We start from the raw sequence: 7,131 nt of genomic DNA, 5'->3' as shown, positions 1-7,131 counted from the left end.
AGAGAAAAAAAAAACCTTATATACATTACTAAGAAAATAAAAGCTCTTGATATTTTTGTAAAACTTGAAGATATTAAAAAAAAATTATAGACCCACAAGTCATTTCCCAATTCCCATCTAATTATAATAATAATAACAATAATAGTGAGGTATAGAAGTTTCACCATATATACATACACAACACACACAGTCACACACACACAGTTTCTACACGTATAAGGTGAACATGCAAACGTCATAAATAATTTGCTAGAAACCCTATTATTATTTTCCATATATTTTACTATTTATAGCTTTCCAACGTCTCACCTTGATCAAGCCACTTTACCCTTTCTCTCTCTAGAACTCCTATACAGAAAGCAATAATATTATTCAGATCAGAGTCAGTGATCACAAACTGATTACTGCATGGATAAGAAATGGAAGCTATCAAAAGAAGATCCAAACAATCATTCAACAAAATCATCATCATTGTTTAGAAGCATGTCACAGAAAAGCTCCACAAAGTCACCACTTTTGAGATCTTTTTCACAAAAGAGTTCATCAAATAACAAGTTCCCATCAGATCTCACAAGAAGTAGTTCGCAAAAATGCGCAAACTTTACTCGAAAATGCGGTCATTTGGCTAAAGAACAGAAGGCGAGGTTTTATATTGTCAAACGTTGTGTTACAATGTTGGTGTGTTGGAAAAAACATGGAGATTCTTGATGGTTTTGTTTAGGGTTAATTTGGGTTGGGTTTAATTGGGAAGTATAAATAAGCGGCGAAGCGTGGATATACATGTGTTTTACATTTAAAAGATTTATTAAAATCTTATTCTACATGTAAAAAACTAGTTTTTACATAATCTTTTTATGGAGCTTCTTGAATATAAATAAATGGAGAAGCCGTTTTTTATTAGAACGTTTTCTAAGTACGTTTATATGCAAAACGCTCCAAAAAGATTATGTAAACATAATTTTATTTTTACATGTGAAATAAGTTTTTTTATGAGCTTTTTACATGTAAAACTTGTAATTCCTGGATTTCCCATTTATTTATGGTTTCTTAATAAACCTCCCTCTTTTAGGGTTTGATGATGTTTTTTCTTCTGCTTTAGGGTTTTAAAGTATAAAAAGTTAAAAACCCTGTGTTTTTTCTGCCATCCCATAAGAAGAAGAAAAAATTATTAGTATTTTCTTTTGTTTTTTTTATAATATTTTTTATTTACATCCTTCTTTGTGCGCTTAGAGTTTAAGTTAAAATGGAAGCATAAGAGGCAAGCAGCACATGCAGTGATGCTACTAAAGAAGGGTGACATTAATGTACCATGTATAAATCTATATAGATTTTAATAGATTAGAGTATTATTTTATATTTATGCTTTAGCCTCCCATCTTTATCATCTTACACTCTCATGTGCCATTAGTATGCATTTCTTGATATGAGAGAGATTCTCTTCTTTTTTCTATATTATATTTTTTTGATTTTTATATCATTTGTGGATGAAGTTTTTTTTTTTACCGAAGTTCAGTTTTACTCTGGACCATCACCTACAAACTAATGATGGTTCTTACATTCACCGGAATAACAGACAAATCTGGCAGTAGATGAACCAAGAGATTCATTCAATGTCTCTAGCTAATGTCTTTACATATAAACATATAATTTATAACGGTCTTAAACTACTTAGCAGTGTTTTCATAATTACTAGTTGTAGTGACGAAACTTAGACTTTTATATACATGGATCTGTTTCGAGGTCCTTCTATGCTTCGTCCTTGATTGGTTGAACTGGATTTCAATTCCTTTTTATTTAAAACCTCAATTTCTTATTGATTTACTGTAAATTCATATTTTTTAAAGTTAAGTAATCATATTTTATTAAAATTGGAAAATATATATGCTTTCATATTTTGAATTTTATGAAAAGTTTTAATTATATATATATAATATTTTAAATTTAGTAAACTAATTTTGCTCTCTAGTGAGTCCGGTTCTAAAACATTGCTATTTGGTTATACGCGACGGGGACATGGATTTCGGTCAACATCGTTAGACGGATAAAAAACCGTCGACAAAAATAAACCTAAAAGATCTATAAAGAAAATGAAAAATTAACACAGCAAACATAGTTTAAAAAAAATATTATTAAAGTTTGGGGGTCGTATGATAACACTATTAAAATTTAAAGAAAACCGTAAATTTGTAATGAAAAGAAATTTAATCCACTTATCAGTGTAACGTGGACCGATAGTGAATTACAACTGTATATGTAGTTTTGAAATCTATATAAGTATAATTTTATTTCAATACATGTAATCGGATTACAAAACAAAATGAACTGAAAGTTTCTAACGCCCTTAGTTTTTTTTATTTGTGTGATTTTAAACAAATTTTGGTGTATAGTTTTTTCACAAGTTATTTAATTATATATTTTAGGTCTCAATTGATGAGATGTTTCTGACATATATAGGCATATGATATGCATAAAAAATTAAAAAAAAAAAGTAAGAAAAAGAAGAAGAAAAGAGTGAAATGAAATGAGCTACAAACAAAGGAGTGGTTGTTAACATATGAGCTCAATTTTTATATTCATAGTGATTAGATCTACCCTTAGAAAACTTTTACCGCTTTGAGATATGGAGAATATGGATAAGTGAAAATTGATACACGGTGTTGAATAAAAACGCTAAAAGTGTATTCCTTGGTATAATGAAATCTGGGTCGGGTCTTGTTGTAAAAACGTTGCAACTGTGTCGTGTTATTTAGACGGATTTATTACTACAAAGAAACCCGAGGTCAGGTGGTGTTGTCAGTTTGAATCATGGCTAGTATCTTGAGCCTTTCTCATGTTCAAATACGAGCCGCAACATTTGGTAAACCTATTAGAAGGTCCACGAGATCAAAGCCTCTCGAACATCGTGACGATCAAATGAAGATCATATCAACATAAGAGGAAAAGAGGGAAATGAACCCACGGAACCCTCAGGCAATGTGTTACAGTTAAAGCCCATCAAGGACGCTGACTGGACCTGGCCATTCACCCCTACCCACTTACGCCCCTGTTCACGTGAGCATGTTGTGGTCCACTCCCATTAGCGGCCGTGAGCCGGCTCACGCCATCCACTTGCGCTTCACATTAGCGCCTTTCCATTTTGGTGTTCATGATCGACATGGACCACCCCCGTTAGCCATAACATAGTCTTAGGATGTGGAATGGACTAGACCCAACGGGTCGATCCTTATTTTGACTCAAGCTCAGATGTTGAACCGAACGAGAATAAGTTATCAACATTCAACATGATTTCTAACGTTGAATTGATTGGAATGGGTTGCTTGTTCATAATTGTTACATCACATTTTTATAGCCAAGCTAAACGTGACTGATCGACACCAGTTCTTATGCAGCAGAAAGTACTACTAAAAATTCCTAGTCAAAGCGGACTAAAATACAATATTCAAATTCACATGTGTTGAAACATCACAAGCATTACAAAAATCTTAATAGTTGAACCATAGGATATTATGCCTTCGATGCAAACCCTTAAAATGTTCTTCCATATTCCAGCCATGATTTCAATATGTTACACCTTACGCTGGTGAATTAAATGACTAAAATGTTCTCATGTGCACTGCACATCAACTCATCAAGTGACTTAACTGAAAAAAAAAGTTAAGATTCTTAAGTGAAAAAGACTAACAGCGACGTGAAAATCGATACGGTGCATAATAACTGAAAATGATTTTATGAAGGACTCATCTATAATAGTGGACATTATAAACATTAAAAATTGTAATCAAGTAAAAAAAAAACAACAATACCGAGCCAAACTAGACCAATGGGTCAACATTTCGTTCTTTATGCGAATCCAAATAGGCCAATTCCTAAACGAGTACCATTCCCAATTGTATTTCACTATTATCAACCCAATCCAACTCGTTTGGACAAATCTACTGTAGCCATTTTTCAAGTTATAGGGGTCAGGTACAGAAATGATGGATAGGATGTAGTAAGTTCTTAGTATATTTTTTCTAAAAATTTTAAGATAGATAATTAGTTGATGGGTGAAATGTGAATACTCTTGTTATCTTGTCTTATTATACTGTAGACAATTTAGAAAATGGTATTGGACCATAGTTTGCAGCCCATTCTTTTGAGTAAACAAGAAAAGTCCACCAGCTTAAAATTCTTCTTTTAGCCCAAGCCCATAATAAATTAGATCAAGGTGTCTTGTCCCATTGATTGTATTGAGCCCATATAATATTCATTTCACGCTTCTTTAAATGGGCCTATCATTAAAAATTTCTGTTGGGCCGCATATTACGTTTTCGGCGTCCATAATCTTGCCCAATTATTATAGTCCTGTTCCGGAGTAGAGGTGCACAAACCGGTTTAAAACTTAAAACTGGTTTGGGTTAAAGCCGATTCAGTTTGGTTAACAAAAATCAAAACCGGTTTATAATCGGTTTCGGTTCGGGTTGAAACCGGTTTCTTAAATGGTACGATCGGTTTTGGTTCGGGTTTTGAACGGTTTTTGCCCGGTTTTGGTTCGGTTAACCGGTTTCGAACCTACGGTTTCAATCGGTTCCAAACCGGTTTCTGCATAATCGGTTTCAAACCGGTTCGGTTTTAGTTTAGTTTTCGAATCGGTTCGGATAACCGGTTTATTTGCCCACCTTTATTCTAGAGTTCCACTTAATGAAAGAAAGGAAAAGAAAAGGATGGAAAGAGTGAAATGTGTGTGTTCCCAAGTTGGTTTTTTTTGGAAAGAATGGAAAGGAAACATTAAAACTTGTGTTCCCAACTTTTTTTTTTTTTTTGGGGGGGGGGGGGTGGGGATAGAATATAGGAGGTTTTAAAGCATAAATGTTTTCTTTTTAATTTGGAAAGAATTGTATAGAAAGGAAAGGCAAAGAAATTGAAGAAACACTAGGCGAACCCTCAGACAGATTATAGATAATCTGGGGGTTAAGTAATGTTTCCCACGGATGAGGTCTGGGAGAGAAGATTGTTCTTCTGGAGACCTGCAAAACAGACACCGTAAGCTCGTCACTGAGAAGGGGGGGGGGGTTCCTCCTTGTGACCACCCTCCGGCGTGAGAATCAGACTAGATTGCTCTGAATATAAGTGTATATTAAGAGATTGCTAGATAAGATTGAGATAACAGATGATGTCCTTACCATTCCAAGGTGTTGGAGTATTTATAGCCGAAGGTAGGTTTCCAAGCAGGTATGGCCGGCTGAATAGTATTCCTGTTCTACCAACAGTGGACTATGCACAGGCCATGCTGGTTAGTGGATAGGTTACGGCCAACAGTAATAAGGTCGGCTGTATACTGTTCCACCAACTGTAGGCTGCGCACGTCCCATCATAAGGGTTGGTGAGTAGGCAGCGGCTAATAGTGATAAACAGTACTAGAGGGTGCTCCTCCTCGTATTGTTGTCGGTGAGCTGTCACCCTGTGATTAGTTCATGGGCTGCTCTGGTCAAACTGTCTGTTCCGCCCATACCTTAGTAGGTATAGTACGAAAGACCTTCCAGAAGCATACGGACTGGCTCATTTAGGCGGGAGTGTTCCCGCCTTGCTCATTCCTTCATGTGACAACTGAAGTAACGAATGCCTTGTGCGTGTAGCCTTGCTGTTAGTGCGGGTAGCCTTCCCTGATGGCTTGTATCCGCAGCTGCGGGAACAGGCGGGGTACTTCATCATTGGGAGGCTTTCCCTGCGGGTACAGCTGGCGTACTGCGCGTAAGGTTCTTTGAGCATGGTGGGTCCTGCTGGAACAGTTGGTCATCGCGCAGACGTCCCTGTTCAAGGTGAGTCTTGCGGGTCCAACTGGGCTCTGCTGGGACCTACCTCTTCAAGTCTCCCCAGTCCAATGTTCTTCTCATGAATTATTAATAAGTGAGGTGAACTTTTGGACTTAGCAAGGGGTTTTGAAAAGGGCTTAGTTTTTCGGTTTTCCGTGGTGATTCATCCTGCGGTTTTCCTGATGTCACGCAGAAATTCCCGACTTTTCTGCTTGATCTTTGGGCGTGAAGCGGGTAAGTTTTTAACCTCCTCGCGCGTCAGGAGTGTTGAGTCCCAATTGTGTGGATTCTCCATGAGGTTTTGGTGGTTTTCGACATAGTGATCATTTATGCTAAAACCACCAATTCCATCTTGGAGTTTCAAACAATATAGTTCTCGACGTTCCCGTCGTGCGGGAATGTTATTCACGTTTCCGCAAGCATGGCCCAGAAGATCCTTCTTGGTTTGAATTCCCTGCAGAGTGCCAAGTATGTGAAGGGTTTTGCCTTGACACTGTACCCGCACTTGCCTTACGGTTACTTCACTTCCAAGGTACTCCTGGCGTCAATTCCCTGCGGGTGCTAAGTATGTGAAGGGTTTTGCCTTGACACTGTACCCGCATCCGTCTGATGGTTACTTGGTTGCCAAGTTATTCTTGGCTTCAATTCCCTGCGGGTGCTAGGTAAGGGTTTTGCCTTAACACTGTACCCGCATCCGTCTTACGGTTACTTGGTTGCCAAGGTAAGGGGTATTTTCCCACTCACTTTTGAATCTTTTTGAATTTTAAATTTTTGAAATTCGAAGAGTTGGTGGAAAGATAGGAACAGTCCAAACATCTGAAACGTCGTGTGACGATTTCTTCTGACTGTGTCAGGACGTGCAGGAAGTTATGGTGACGTGACAGTACATGGTCATTCCAGACGCTTTTTCGGGCGCGTGGGCGCGATTTTTCGGGCGCGTGGCCGCGAAATTAATGGTATGCGTCCTGTCAACAGCTGTTGCCAGCTTGCTTTTTGCCACGTGTCATAGTTTCATTGCACCTTCGTTTTCTCTCTCTTCCGCATTAATTTCATTGCATTAATTGCGATTAGTATATAAAGGGGGAGAGGGTTATTTGTAATCCACTCTTTCACTCTTTTCTTCATCTTCTTTGCGATTTCCGGCGAATACTTATCCTTTTCAGGCAAGCATTCTCCCGAAATCGTTTTCTTCTTTTACACGATGTCTCGTGAAATCGATTCTGCAGCTGACGACAGGAGTACTGCTGGCGAGTGCCAGTGTGCTCTGCCCGGCGATCTGTACCGGTATGTTGTCAGGAAGTTCATGCTCGAGTCTCTCGAGCCTAAGTTTCCTGAACCC

General features: G+C 37.8%; 1 pseudogene; it reads left to right on the top strand.

The window, feature by feature from the left end:
- The first annotated feature begins 335 nt into the window (after positions 1 to 335).
- LOC143582416 (small polypeptide DEVIL 11 pseudogene) lies at positions 336 to 719 on the top strand (annotated as a pseudogene).
- The last annotated feature ends 6,412 nt before the right edge of the window (positions 720 to 7,131 follow it).

The sequence above is a fragment of the Bidens hawaiensis genome, unplaced genomic scaffold (assembly GCF_021521415.1).
Source record: "Bidens hawaiensis isolate Kalapana, Puna unplaced genomic scaffold, B.hawaiensis_p1.1 tig00031709_1, whole genome shotgun sequence".
In the NCBI taxonomy this organism is placed as follows: Eukaryota; Viridiplantae; Streptophyta; class Magnoliopsida; order Asterales; family Asteraceae; genus Bidens; species Bidens hawaiensis.
Note: the sequence above shows the minus strand (reverse complement) of the source record. Positions and strands in the feature narration are given on the sequence as shown.